This window comes from Heptranchias perlo, chromosome 4 (genome assembly GCF_035084215.1).
Source record: "Heptranchias perlo isolate sHepPer1 chromosome 4, sHepPer1.hap1, whole genome shotgun sequence".
Classification (NCBI taxonomy): domain Eukaryota; kingdom Metazoa; phylum Chordata; class Chondrichthyes; order Hexanchiformes; family Hexanchidae; genus Heptranchias; species Heptranchias perlo.
This window is the reverse complement of record NC_090328.1, coordinates 37,834,903-37,850,588: the sequence shown is the minus strand read 5'-3', so window position 1 is coordinate 37,850,588 and position 15,686 is coordinate 37,834,903. Positions and strand designations below refer to the sequence as shown.

General features: G+C 41.1%; 1 protein-coding gene across 1 annotated transcript in view; it reads right to left on the bottom strand.

The window, feature by feature from the left end:
• The window catches only part of LOC137320871 (versican core protein-like), a 178,093-nt gene extending 163,958 nt beyond the window's left edge, over positions 1-14,135 (bottom strand). The window contains exons 1-2 of the mRNA XM_067982803.1: positions 13,806-14,135; positions 10,929-11,106 (exon numbers count right to left, since the gene is read on the bottom strand). The gene's annotated coding sequence lies outside the window, so the exon portion shown is untranslated. The remainder of the gene's footprint in view (positions 1-10,928; positions 11,107-13,805) is intronic.
• Positions 14,136-15,686: the final 1,551 nt, after the last annotated feature.

The window sequence follows — 15,686 nt, the reverse complement described above, 5'->3', positions numbered from 1 at the left end:
CTGAGGAGCATAAAAGATTCACCTTAAAAGTGGAAAGGAAGGATACCACATTTGCTGGAGGCTTGGCTATAAACCTCAAAAGCCACATTCTCAAGGACAGACAGACCAAATTACATGCTTTCAAGGCTATTTTACTTCTGACACAAATCCAACAACAACTTGCATTTATGTAGTGCGTTTAATGTGGCAAAAGATTGCAAGCTGCTTTACAAATTGGGGATCGGACACCGAGTCACAGTTTGGAAATGGGGTTAGGGGAAGTATTAAAGGCACAGTTGAAGAGGTAGATTTTGAGACGGTTTTCAAGATTGTAGAAGGCTTTAGGAAGGGCGCAGGGCATGATGACTTTAGGGAGGGTGGCAGGGGGGAGGTGGCAGAAAACCAGAGTTAGAAGAGTATAGGACTAGAAATAGGGTGAAGGAAACAATAAATCTTTTTTTTATTTCAAATTTGCAGCATCTGTAGTAGTTTGCTGTTGCTGAAGGAAGCAAGGATGTGCCATGAATTTCATATTGTAATTTAATATTGAGAAAATTGCATGTAACTTGAGTGCTTCACATTTTAATAGTTTACCAATGCTGCCAACGCATACATACCTAGGAGAACATTAAGATTCCTGGTGTTCTTGAATTACTTGAAGACTAAAGATAAATGCATTCAGATGATTTCAATACCTCTACTAAAACAGAGGAAAGCAAAACTGTTTTACCTCATAAAAATTATTCTTCTTATAGTATTAATAATCTCCGACAGGAGATTAGACATTAGAACAAAACTCCTGTCAAAATTTATAATAGGACTTAAAGGGATTAACTGAGATGTTCCTCCTAATGTATTGCTTGCCAGCTCCAAATTATAAAATCAGAGAACCCTTTAAAGCTGGAACTAATTTAAAGCACACTGTTGGAATGGTGTCATATACACATTCTCAGAATGTGATGCATGTCTTTATATCATGTTAGAACAGCATCATATTACATGGAGACAAAGATTTAGAATAAAAATGTAACCATAGATAAGCTTCCCATCTTCAGCTTCTTCCCCCCACCCCCCCCCCAAACCCATTTGTGCATTAAAGACATGGGTGTAGCCAGGCGCCCTTACACAGTCCATGCATGTGGGTACAATTTTTAACTCCCACGGGTGACAAAAATGAGCACTATTGCCCATCCCACCTATCAGCAGCACTCTCTGCTCCTACTCTTTACTGGTCCAGTGATTAAACATTGTTGTGGCTGAGAATTCTCATGATAGCTTTGCAAATCGAGAAGATGGATAGAGGGAGGGGATTGCCTTTGCGTTTTGAGGGTAGAGGAGGGGAGTACTTCTCTGAAGGGGAGAGACATTTGGAAAGGGGATTGCCTCTGTAAAAGGAGAACAGAGATAGATGAGGTAGCATTTGGGGAAGTGATGGTCTTGTTTTATTGAATATGGATAAATCTAAATGTCACTTAATTTTCCTATAAATTTTTGAGACTAAAAATATTAATTGTGGAGCAATAATGAATCAAAGAGCACCATTTTTAATGTAAAATTTCAACATCTTCTAGGGTATGATCCCAAACTCCCTTAGATATATATATGCAGCAGAGGGTGTAAGGTGGGCTGCCATTTGGACGTGTATACCATTTTAAATTTGTTACCGACACCCCTGATTAAAGATTTGGCAAGGTAACCTGGTGCTATACAAGTTCTATTTGCTCCACCAAACCACCCAGGGCAGACCCCATTCTTCTACCAAGCTAATGAACAATAATGACAGTGAGCTTGGCATCTCAATTTGATATGTAACCACCTCCAGAGGATGTAATTGACTGAAAGGTAATCTACCCACTAGACAGTGGGTCCATTCTAAAGGTATACTTGAACCCGAGTTGGTCTTCCAGGTACACAAAGGCTGCTAACGTGTGTGTGTGCACGCGCACCTTTGCATCATTCAGAAGCTTTGAAATTTGAAGTTACCGATGTCAAACTTTGATGTCCCTTAACATTCTAAGAAACCACAATATCTTGAATTGTGTTTGCTCTGTAATGTCCAAGAGCAGCTACAATGATGCCAGCTCACAGAAAGAACTCAGATGTTGAAAACCATCTATTGGACTTTTACAGAGGACACCATATTATCAGTTTTAGACACAGGAGGAAAAACAAACACGGGAACACATTAATGCCAGACTAGTTCATGAAAAGCCCTCAGTATATCGGCACAAAAGAAAGTATGGGGCGCTCTGAAGAATAAGCAGTAATTTGACCTTTGAACCTCTACCAAGATGTAATGGGAAGTTTGTTTGTGACACCATACCGATGGCAATGTTGTGGGAACTCATTCACGAGTGTGAAAAGACAACAAGTCACGAACGCAATAGGCACTTGTGAGTTATGATTCTTTTTCACATAGCTGAAAGAGTTTCTATAATGGGAACAATAATTAGGATGTCCTATTTATTATAAGGGTGCGCTATGAAAGGTATCCTAGAGTGCTTCACATGACGCCAGCAATTAAATGATTACTAGCTGCGATTAGACATTATTTTTATATTTTATTGCAATTATCACCATATTTTATGTAGGGAAATCAGAAACATCTATAACCATAATAAATGCATCAACCTCCTGATGTTTTAATGGTGCTTTAATAGCCGTTGATACATATTATTTCAAATGTTTAAGGTTTGGACCATGACAGGGTAGTACGGTAGTGCAGCATGTAGGCTGTTCTTGCAATTGTCTGGAACACGGCAGTGACAGGTCTCCAGTTTATTCTCTCAGCTGGAAAAGTGAATAAAGCAGGAAGACTAGAGGAATGGAAACAGGCGAAAGGAACATATATAATTGCCAAAACCAAGATTTATTTTACCTCTCTGGAAAATTTTGAACGTAAACAGTTTACCATTGCACAAAACTTGAAATGTCTGAAAATAATGAAAGGTATATTGTGGTTGTGGATCAGAACACAACAGTCAAGAGGCAATTAATTGCATGAAATGCTTTGAGATGGACAGACAGCATGAAAGCACAATATAAATGAAAGTTCTCCTCTTTCGGAACCTGGGGCTTTTACCTAGAGTTGCCACGTGGCAAGCTCCTGTTCTTAGTTGGTCTATCCAGAATAGTTAGCAAAGGGAGGATGTTATGTCTCTCCTTAAAAGAAAGGAGGAGGAAATCAGAGGCCCACTCTTAAGTGACTGATTGAACAGCACGTACTGCATCCCCCTAATAGCTCAAAGTTTATCCAGCGAGTACTCCCAAGTTGGAATCGAGGTTGCTGCTGAGGTAGCTGGTGTCAGTGAGGGCAGAGGTGAAGCATTATAATTTGCCACAGCCCCTAGTTTAGGAAGAGGAAAATCAGTCAGGTTCCCACTCCTGAAATTGTGCATGTCTTTGGACATTGGTGAGGAAACAATGACATTGAATTGTGAACCCCCCTCCAATGATCAGATAGTTCTGCCAAACTTCACTATTGAGGTGTATACATTATTTTGGCCACTTGGTGAAATATCGGAGGGTGACTGGTCCATGTGGATCCGTACCCCAAAGAGTTAACACTTCAAGAAGGAAATACAGGAATAGGAGTAGGCCATTCAGCCCCTCAATCATGTTCCACCATTCAATTAGATTATGGCTTATCTGTACCTCCACTTCCATGCCTTTGCTCCATATCTCGATACCCTTACCTAACAAAAATCTAACGATCTCAGTCTTGAAAAGTTCAATTGTTCCAGCATCCACAGCCTCTTTTTTGTTTGGGGGTGGGGGGGTGGGGGGGAAAAGAGTTCCAGATTTCCACTACCCTTTGTGAGAAAATGCTTCCTGATTTCACACCTAAAGGGCCTAGCTCTAATTTTAAGATTATGCCCCTTTTTCTGGATTCTCCCACCAGAGAAAAAGAGTTTCTCTGTAGCTACTCTATTGAATCAATTTATCTTTTTAAAACATCTCAATTAGATCACCCTCAACCTTCTAAACTCAAGGGAATACAAACCCAAGTTTATGCAATCTGTCCTCATAAATTAACCCTTTAAGCCCTGGGATCATTCTGCTGAATTTGTGATGCACCCCCTCCAAGGCCAATATATCCTTCCTGAGATGTGGTGCCCAAAACTGAACGCAGTACTCCAAATGGGGTCTGACCAAGGCTCTGTATAACTGAAGCACCATTTCCTCACTTTGTATTCCAACCCCCTTGAGATAACGGCTAACATTCCTATGATTGGCCTCTTCGATTGCTTTTTGTACCTGTACAGTAGTTTTTAATGATGTGTTCATAGACACCTAAAATCTTCTTAGCTCCTCTACAGCTCCTACCCTTTTAGACAGGAAATGTGTGGTGCAGGGGAGGGATGGGTATAAAAGTAGACAAAATAATTAAAAACCTGGGAGATAAATAGCCATATTTATATAACAAGATTCTAAGCATCTAAAGAACATCAGAAAATATTTTGGAATACAGTATGAGTAATTTGAGACATGACGTGGTAAGTGTAGTACGCTTAGAGGAACAGGCGACTTTGGACCTATGGTTCTCAAAACTCTCCATCACTGGGATTTTTGTCACGTCATGTTTGGGCCTGTTGTAGATTAATTTTTTCGTCTAGCAATTCCTATGTTCCTAAGGTGTGGAATTAATCATGTCATTCCACACTTCCTTATTTGTGTAATATAGATGTGAGAGGCAAGAAGTACGATATCTTTCTTTCCAATTATGTTTTCTCTCCCTCTTTCCAGAAGGTGCTGAGTCATGCATACAGCTTCATTGGCCCCACCAACTCTCCAGCATCTCAACTCAATAGCAATTCTACATGTTATTCTAGACAGTAAGTGTTAATGGGCTATTAGATCATACAGGAAGTGGGACATTACAGCGAAACTACTCGTATTCTCACCATGGGGTAGATCTTGACTTTGTGCGATGGTATCACCCATTTTACACCAAGTGAGTCAGCAGCCCATTTTATATCTCTCCTGATTTTTATTTCCATTATGTCTACACATTGTCACTTTACAGCAAGGATTATTGGGTAGCAATCAGGAGTGGAAACACTGGTTGTTTCTTTTCCCCCCTCTAGACTCAAGCCGATTGTAGCATCCCTACTGCCATCATAAGAACATAAGAAATAGGAGCAGGAGTAGGCCATACGGCCCCTCGAGCCTGCTCCGCCATTCAATCAGATCATGGCTGATCTTCGACCTCAACTCCACTTTCCCGCCCGATCCCCATATCCCTTAATTCCCCTAGAGTCCAAAAATCTATTGATCTCAGCCTTGAATATACTCATCCACAGCCCTCTGGGGTAGAGAATTCCAAAGATTCACAACCCTCTAAGTGAAGAAATTCCTCCTCATCTCAGTCTTAAATGGCCAACCCCTTATCCTGAGACTATGCCCCCTAGTTCTAGACTCTCCAGCCAGGGGAAACAACCTCTCACATCTACCCTGTCAAGCCCTCTCATAATCTTATATGTTTCAATGAGATCACCTCTCACTCTTCTAAACTCCAGAGAGTATAGGCCCATTCTACTCAACCTCTCTTCATAGGACAACCCTCTCATCCCAGGAAACAATCTAGTGAACCTTTGCTGCACCGCCACTAAGGCAAGTATATCCTTCCTTAGGTAAGGAGACCAAAACTGTACACAATACTCCAGGTGAGGTCTCACCAAAACCCTGTACAATTGCAGTAAGACTTCCTTACTCTTGTACTCCAACCCCCTTGCAATAAAGGCCAACATGCCATTTGCTTTCTTAATTGCTTGCTGTAGCTGCATGCTAACTTTTTGTACAATGCAACATTAGTGCAATTCTGTGACTTGAGCACATATTTCAGGCCAATGCTCCAGTGCAGTACTGAGGGAATGCTACAATGTTGGAGGTGCCGTCTTTCGGATGGGACATCAAACCGAGGCCTAACAGATCCTAACAGATCAACTGACAGCACAGGGTTGGAACCTGTAAGACACAACAGCACACTGAACCATCAAAGGATCCAGGAAAATGTCACCACTGGACAATCTCTGCAACAGCTCCAAAAGAAATATTAGATTTATCACAGTGCTAGTTTAACAGGGCCAATATTAATCTTTTACATCAAATAGCTAATATTAGGCTCCCCAATGGCTCAGCAAATTAAATCCATTGTGTAGCAGAGCCATGTAAACTGGGAGGTTCCAGATTTGATTCCCAATCTGTGCTGAAATAGCTAAGATCAGCTGGAGCAGAGATAGGACCACTATGATTGGCCTCCTGGGCTAGCAATGGGAAAATAGCCAAAAGGGAAAATTCAGCAAGGCTGCATTCCGGGTATGAAGCCTTGCTAAACAGTACATGAGCTGGAGATTAGGCTATAACACCTAAGCCCAGTTTCTCTGACCTGCACTCCTGTTTAGTGAGATTGAGTGCTGAGAGTGGAGATTTGTTGAATTTGTCCTAAGGTTTTCGCTCCTGATTGATTTTCAGTGAACCCTGCTAGAACAATATTGAGCTCAGCTGTGGTGTTTCATCCTCCCTACATCTGAAAATTCTGCAAAATGCAATAAAATCCAATCATTTTGACTGAAGTACAATTTAAAAAAATGTTTTTTTTTTAAAAAGTTGAGCACTCAGCTGCTCAACAGCAGAAGAAACATAGTTCAATGAACTCATCCTATTTCACCCACCGGAATGTTGCTGTAACAACTGTGTGATGATAGTAATCCCTGATACCACTGATGTGTGTTTTTATACATGTTACAAATTGTAATCATGCTGCCAATATAGTTATAATTATTTTCTTTTGAATCTGAATGCACCTTCTTGTGTTTTTCTTATAAATTGTAGAAGTCACAGTAAGGTTTATGGATTTCACACTGGACTAAAATACAATCAGAAACAGAATTGCTAGACAAAAAAAGACCAAAGTCCATCCAGTTCGCCTTCTACCATCCTGGTAGTCGCATGATACAGCGACAATGGAGTTGTTCACTAATCATAGCAATCAATCTCTGTCAGTTAGTCCACAACAGACAGACATGACATGAGGAAAACCCCCAGTGGTGGAGAGCTTTGGGAACCATAGGTCCAAAGTCACCTACTTCCTCCCAAGCATGTTATACTTTACCACACGTCATATCTCAAACTGTATCCCAAAATGTTATCGCAAATGTATCCCAAAAGAAAGCTGTATTGAAATCAAGGAGTCCTGATGTGCTCAGAAGGGACTTTTCATTAAAAAAAAATTAGATTATTTACTTTTCAAAAAGAAGCAATTTTCACTATCAAGGAGCCGAGTACTCGGTATTAGCTGACAAAGTGAATCAATTCAAAAGGGAATTGGATAAATGCTTGAAGGGGAAAAATTTGAAGGGCTGTGGGGAATGGGGCTAATTGGATAGTTCTTTCAAAGAGCCGACACTGGCACAATAGGCTGAATGGCCTCCTTCTGTGCTGTATCATTCTATGATTCTACATCACGGGGCACACTATTTGACAACTTGTATTGAGCTCTCAACTCTGCAATATTGAAAGATGCTCCTTTTAAAAAGAAAGCCTGATCAAAGTGAAAATTAATAAGGACTCTTACGACTCCTACTGGAATTCACTGTCTCCAGTGTAGCTTTGCGATAATTCTATACTGCTCCAGTTTAAGATGTGAAATTCACTGAATATGCAGCCTCCAACATGAAGAAATACAAAGCTGGTGTGTATGGAGCTAGATTGATTGATTGCCGTGTAAATTAAATTGTAACATATTTTTAAAAATGTAGATTATTAAAAGCACATAGCACCGTCATTGTAACAATGGGCTGGCTGGTTCCTGAACCTATATCACTTAGGATTTTAGGTGGTTAAGCAACTTTTAGACATTAAAAATTCAAAACATTAGCAACTTCCATACATTGCTTTACAGCTAAACACATAAAGCAGAGCTGTTTAAACAACTCAGTGTGTGAATGTATTGAGATGTGTGATACTGATCCATACAAATCAACGGTCCTTAATTTGATCCCTGTTCTGTGCTTGCTGACCTCAGCTGGGTCAGTGTTGGGGCGTAGTTTGTTATATTATATTTGAGCTAGGGCATGGGGTGGGGGGGGGAAATCAGCCATGGCTCCTGCCCCTCACCTTTACCCTGTGACCCCGATGGAAAGTGCACATATTGTATATCAGGCATAGCTGTAATGCTCTCCATAATCAAACAGCCTCCAAATACACACTAAATGGTTAAGAACCAATGGTAATTTTGTCAGAATGGTAATGTGCTAACAACACTCAATTTTCACGGGTCAGCCCATATGTATAATTTCACAGTTCCCGATTTGGACGTGTTCAGTGGGTACACTAGTGGTGGGAGAAGAAAATTGCATGTATGTGAAGTTTAAAGGGTTACAGGCAATTAAAAAGTGTCAGAATTTGGAAAGAAAATGTTTTACAGCCTTTGAAAGGCTCAAAAAGGTATCTCAACCCATTGGCAGGCCTTGCCAAGGCTGAAGGGAGATACGGCTAAGAAGTGACAAGGAAACGTGAAGGAAATGAAACTCAATGTGCATGCATGGGTCAGCATACAAATGACATCAGTTGCCTAGCACCTAACCCCCTCTTTGATGGCTCCTGAAGTGAAGTTGGTACAGCATGAAATGGTTGCAAGGAGGGTAGCCCTGCTTTCTACTCCAGGGCACCATCCCTATTTGTCAAAATTTCCGCATGCCTTAAAGGAAAGAAATTGGAGGCTGCAGCTGATAGTTAGCAACACTGGTTGTGCTAGCCCAATGCTCCATCTTAGCTGCAGGTGTCCTTGCAGCAGATGCACAGCTCTACATCTGCCTCTTTGTTGGCCCAGAGCCATGAAGATGGTTTCCCCACGGTCACTGCCTGATAGGTGCAACAATACATGCAGATATGGTTGGTGGCACCTTAGCAGGTGTAGCCAATCAGGTTATGCTGGCTCTTGATCACAGTAGCATGCAGTACCATGTAAAGCAAAACAATGTGATGGGGTGTTTCTGAAGTATTATCCTGCATTACAGTTAGCTAGGCCTTTAAAAATCATATACGGACTGGTATGACAACCTACCTTGAGAGGAGGAACTTCCGCATACAACCAATCCTTTGCTAAAGCGAGGTATATGTACCTCTGTCCAAAGCTGGGGATGCAAGGGTACCAATGGGTAAGCACAGATATTGAGCCATATAGACAGGAATACCACAGGTACAACTTTTTGGTGCGTGATGAGTAACCAAAGCAGGAATTAGTTTCAGATCCTGGGTGTACAGGGGAGAAATCAGCACGGACTCCTGATCCTGATTGCTTTCAGGTGACCCCTGTTGTGTATGTGCAGATGTCAGGTGAGGGCAAAGGCCATGATGCCTTGCACAATCAAACAGCCTACCAACACTCCATGTCTTAAGTCCACACATGAAGAATGCCCACTCTGGTGAGAGGTCATCCAGCACCTATGGAACTGTACACAGCAGGAGTCAGAGTCTTGAGAGGAAGAAACTAAAGGGAAGAAAAGTGGAAATATTAATTTTAAAAATAAGTAACTTGCACAATATAGCTGATGATTCCTGAGGTTTCAGATCAGCCTAGTATGGGTTAAATAGCTCTGTGTGTGCTAGTGTTAACAGAGCAGAGTATACAGAAGCTAAATTCAGTCAAGGAGGTTAATAGACTGGGATCAGTACCATCTGGGAAAGGTGGGGGGGGCAGTGGGATCATGTTACTCTTGTGTCTCCCAGATCATAATAATCAAAGGACATAATAATGACAGGTGATCATAGAAACATTTGAAAACCATTGGAATGGGTTTTAATCACCCTTTTCCCTTTTAAAAGCAGACTATCGAATTAGCAGGAAGTTCCGAAATGGCCAACTGTGTTGGATGATAACAGGAAACCAGTTAATAGCACTTTGATCACAGATCTGTGGGTCTACTCGTGTCAATGAACATGACCCAACCACTCAGCGGAGTGCTGGCAATCAGCATTGGCTGACATCCAACAACTACAAAGCATGGTGATACTTCTATTGTAAACCATCATATTCTTCTAGCAGAAATCCATATTCTGACACCTCCTACCATATGCAACCTTACCCTGTAGCTAAGAGTAATTGTTTCTATACCAAAACATAGATAAGGGAAGGCAGAGTATAAATCCAGCAACCACTGTCTCTCATCATCCTTCCCTACGCCTGGTGGTCCCTAACAGTTTAATAATAATGATTAGAAAATAAAATAATTTTCATCGTTATTTCAATAAATGCATTTTTATAACCATAAAAAGGACTTATGGTATGATGCCGATTTCTCTTTCCCTGGCATGTCACAGCTGGCCTGGATATGACATAATCTAAACTTACGTCAATAATAAATCATTTGTGGTGGACCAGGTAATATATATGGGAGATAGTGTCACCTGGTTTTCCTCAAATGATTTATTATGGAAATGCACATTTAGATTATGTCACATCCAGTGTGTGTGTTGTGTGTGCGCGCCAAGATAAAACCCGATATCGCTGCAATTCACATAACGTTGCAGAAAAGCATTTCATTTCAACTCATATGGTACCATATCACCAAAGTTCATGCCATGTGAATTGATTATGGAAATTCGCTAAAACATGCGCTACTGGTGAGAGAAAAACTTGACAAAACTAAAATAAGCTCATCCCCACCATGAACACCAAATACGTGTAGAATAGCACAGGCGGAGTTTACTTTAAGCCATTACGCGTGGTTTATGGCATTATCTGAATCCATGAGTGCGTTTACTAGCTTGTAGCACACTCTAGTATATATTATCCTAAATATAATACAACGCTCCCACTGTACATGTTAATGTACAATTGCAAAGCGTGCTCCCACGCAGAATGTATTTAATTTTGCATTGAATAGTTACAGGTTTTGCTGGATTAACAGCTGGGTTTTGTTATGTTGAAATCTGTAATCACTTACCTGAAACCAGATCCGAAACCAATGTTGGGATTTCTAACTTCTTTCTTCCTCAGGCACCGCCGACAAGGCGATTACACGCCTGTCCCGAACTGGCTCTTTTTTTTTGTAGGGTGATCCTCTGGTTGCACCACCAGTTTCTTCAAACGTTTGGCGTTGCCAACCGGATTAGGAAAGAAGACTGAAACAGACACAATTGATTGAAACGTTATCGATTAGACACCGTGATGTATCGCTTTGTCACCCGAGAGGGGCGTTGTTCTTTTCGGAAGAAAGCACGGGGGATACCGTCGGTCAGTGATTTTTTGGCGCGGGTGTCACTCGACACTCTTTGAACATTGATAAGAAGGTTTTTTTTAAGAAAGCAATACATGGAAAGTCCAGTTCAAACCAAGGCTCCGGCATATTTGCCTTCGCGCGGCTCCTTTAGATCAAAGACTTTGTAAAAGACGGGCAATTACATTTGATTCACACTGGGGTCTGTGAAGAGAGGCTTTTCACCTCTCTTCACCCTCGGTTTTTTTTTAAACTCACACTTTTCATGTGACTTTGAGCATTAATAAAATATTTCGTTAAAAAGCGATTTTTGTAAAAAAAAAACACGAAATTATCCAGTCATGGTGTTGAGAAATTCTGGACTTTCCGACTTGATCACTGCATTTTTATTTTAAAAGATGTACCATCTATAAAAAAAAGATTTTAAAAAGTACAAATTAGGCTTAATATTTCTATATTTAAGCTATGCATGTGTTTTAATTTACGGACAGTGCGAATCCGGAGAGCAGCTGCGGATTGCCCATGAGGGGGCGCCACACGCCACCATAACCCGGACCCTCTGCAACTCCTAGACACCGTCTGAACCGAGTTATTAAAAGGCAATCAAGTCTGACGTACACACTACCGCGCTCGTGTCAACCCAGCACCAACCCAATGAATGGCACCGTCGGAAACCTTGCTGAAAGAATTTTGGGAGACTTGTAGTAATGAAGTTGCACAAAGAAATTAGTTTTAGTTTTAATGAGCCTCTCAGATGCTGAGGTTTCTTATTAAAAGTCCTGCCCATTGCTGTCTATGAGACGCCGTTCTGTGCTCTTTTAATGTTGATTTGCATTCTAATGGGAATTTTACCCGCTTTTGCTGATCATTCACCCCCAGTGTTGTCTGGGTGTCAGAAAGACAATGTTACACAGAATGAGAGACAGTTTAAGAAGCTGGACACGGTTCAGATTTTTACTACATTCCTCAGATGTTACACACACGGTCTCAGCTCACGCAGTAACACCGACACCGTTTACAGGAACATCTGGCGATCAATGCAAATTTTAGGAGTAATTTTTTTTCCTAATTGTGTCGGAATACATAATTTCCAAACCCAAACATTTATGGATGATAAAATCTCAATTAGATAACTCTTCCAACTGAGTCACGTTTCCTTTTTAAACCCTGAATCCTGTTAATTATGTATAGGTTCTGTCTGGAAAAGTTTCGTGAGATAATGCTAAATAAAGTTTTATTGTACAACTTGAAACCGTGCCCAGTATCCTCCTGTAATCGCATATTTAATTAGCTCTGGTAAGGCTGTATTGGATTCAAATTTAAGGGGGAAAATCAAATAAATCCGCCCAACAGCCTTTTGTTCAGCGAACCGTGCCCGAATTTGAACAAAATGGATTTATTTGAAACTGGTTTTACTTTCGCACAATGTATTCAGTTAGAATTTCCGTTGCCACCAGGAACCGCATGTGTGCACCAACATAAATAGCCATTTACCAAGTGGATGGATGACTGAAATGTATTTAATACGAAATGTTTTATTCTCCCCATGGCTGTGTTGCTGAGGTTTGTTTTGCCAAAGTTAAACAATGCAGTAGTAATGAAAGGGACTTTTTTTGTCCTATGATCAAAAGAATTTGCTGGTTGCTGCAAGGGTCCGTTTGCTCCAGTGACCCTCTCTGAAAGCTTCTGCTAAAGAGACTCTCCACCGGACTCGACGTTCCATGCATCCATCACATTTCCATTTGCATTCTACCTCCCCCCTCCTCTCCTCTCCTCCTCCCCCTCCTCCCTAAGTGACTCTGAACAGAGCCAACGCTATCCAGGAACTGTCTTCGCCTTTCCATACACCAGACCGCACAAGAAATGGACCAAGATTGAAACATTAAATACAATCGCCATTCTTTCTTTTCCTCGTTTGTATTTCTCTGCCCTTTTATTTCCATACTCTTTCACAAATGTTTAAAAGTACTCTAGTCAATACCCCACACACCCATCCGCCACAACCGCAACCACACGCACACCACATACATGCATATCTGTTCACATGCGTACACACTTATTCATTCAAATATACATGAATTCATACATACACTCACTTATTCACGTACATATTCACACCGTATACATCACATGCACATTTGCACACACATTCATTCATACACCATATACATAGACACAGAGTACTCACACGCACCACATACACTCATTCACAAACACAGTCAGACACACGCTCGCATTCACACAACCCGCACACTCCTGCCTCCTCATTTTTCTCACTCATGCTCTTTCATGTTTTGCATTGGTTCTCCTCAGTCTTCTGACATCTTCTTGTCCTGTCTCTTTCGTTCATCGGCCCCTTTCCTGTCAACCTCCTGTGTAATTCTCTTCATATCCGTTCCTGACATCTCTTATGTTCGGCTCATTTCCACCTTTTAATAGTTATCTATAATACTTACTTCCCCTTTTAATTGTTATCTCTTATACTTGCAGCCTTTGTCAAAGCCGTTTCAACTTTTACATCAATTTCACCCATTAATATCCCGTGTACAGAACACCAACAAAATAGAGTTACAATCGGGTTATTCTTTAAAAAAGCGACTTTACCTCGCAGAGGTCGAATGCACAAGGAAGTCCTTAAAAACGTGATTTATAGTCCCAGAACCAATATTGCAGTAGGTCTTGCTGAAACCGGTCGTTGAGAAATGCTTACTGTGTCGATGCGAGCCCGGGCTCTACTTCCCCGGTCGCTCTTTAAAGACTCGTCCCGGTGCAGAGGGTTTAATCTTGGGTAACAGTGCCTGCTCTCAGCCGGAGGGGGGAAAAGAAGTAAAAATCTAAATCGCTGCAAGTTCAAATGCGGGATTTGACACCTATCATTATTCCGTCAGCACTGCAGAGGAGGGGCCCCCATGTCTTTGGGGCTGGATTGCCGGAAAAAAAGACATTTGAATCTCTGATGAATTACAAAGAGCCAATTGATGAAAAGACTCCCACGGCCACCTTTAACCCTTAAAAGGACATTGTCTACTAGATAAAGTCTGCTGTTTTTTCTAAATCAGCAGGCCACGTCTTCCCATGAAGAGATCTCTTTGATATATCTGATCTCTGATGAAATGCATCTGGCCTATCATTTCCTCAAAGATGTGTTTAAATAAGTGAAAAAAAAGAACGGCACCACTTATAGCCAATGGTGAGACGTGATAGGGCTGACTGCCCGCAAATAACCGGGGAAGTGCAGGTAGCACAGGAAGCGGTTCCTATTTCTCATCGTATGGCTTCACTGAACATCTTGTGTAGGTTAATGAACATTTAGGTATCAGCCTCTCACCATCTCCTCCTCCGATTTTCTTTTCGTTCAAAGGAGCTGGGGTTGCCCAGCAGGTACTAAGGGTAGAAACCGGTTGTTGTCGAGTTATTGTCAAACTGTTTGTTAAACATAGCAAATTAAGATTTTGTGTCTGACTGCGTATCGCCTTGGTAATAGAGTTAACTGTGCAAAGCAGTATTAAAGCTGCCGACGGACATTGAAATGATAATAGACAGCACCTGATATTAACAGACATAATTAGCTACCGGTTAAAAAGATTTCTTAAAATGGATTTTCGTCGGTGTTTCTGAAAGGCATAATCTTCCAAATTAATTTATAGTCTGGTAAACTGCGAAACGATTAAGGGTAGTTTCAAAGAGGAGCTTGTGGTTTTAAATATAACATTTCACTTTTATTACATACAACTGAGTGTCCACAGTGGGGTGCAACTGTCGGAGCTGATTTATACTGAAAGAACTAAACCATTCAGCATAAGATCAATATCTGATTTGGATTGTATGTAAACGGGCAGTAGATTCCACATCCCTACCCTTTGGAACGGGTTCCCGCTGCCGCCCCACACGCGTTATCTAGTGAGAAATGTTACAATACAATACAATACAAACATCGCAGACACCATTTATGTCCCCTTAATTAATATTAAAGTTCGGTTGGGCTCATTAAACAATCAGAACACAATGCGTACAAAATGAAGTATACCCTTCCCAATCGTGAATTACACCACTAACTAGCACAGCCAGGCACCTCCCAACTTCTAGCTAGAATGAATCAGTGCAGGGAAGAGGTGTAAACCCCGAGATTTTGGAAAGAGCATTATATTTTCCAACAAATTGTCGGAGGTTGGTTCCTAAACACCGAGACTAGAGAAACATCAATGTAGCAATATTAACACGAACCTCCGCGTGAACACAAAGAATTTCATTAAAACGTAATCATCACTTATGGGTTGCAAACTGCGGTTAAGACTGAGAGCCAGCTCGTAACACACACAAGTTACAGTAACTGCTGGGTTCCAATGTAGCAATCCAACTATAATGATTTTGGAAATGTAAATTGGACTAGCCGCACACCATCCTTAAGGACATTCAATATCAGATGCCCGATTAAATTTGTACCTACCCTTGTAATGTCGCACTGTATTGTGATAGAAAGCGCAA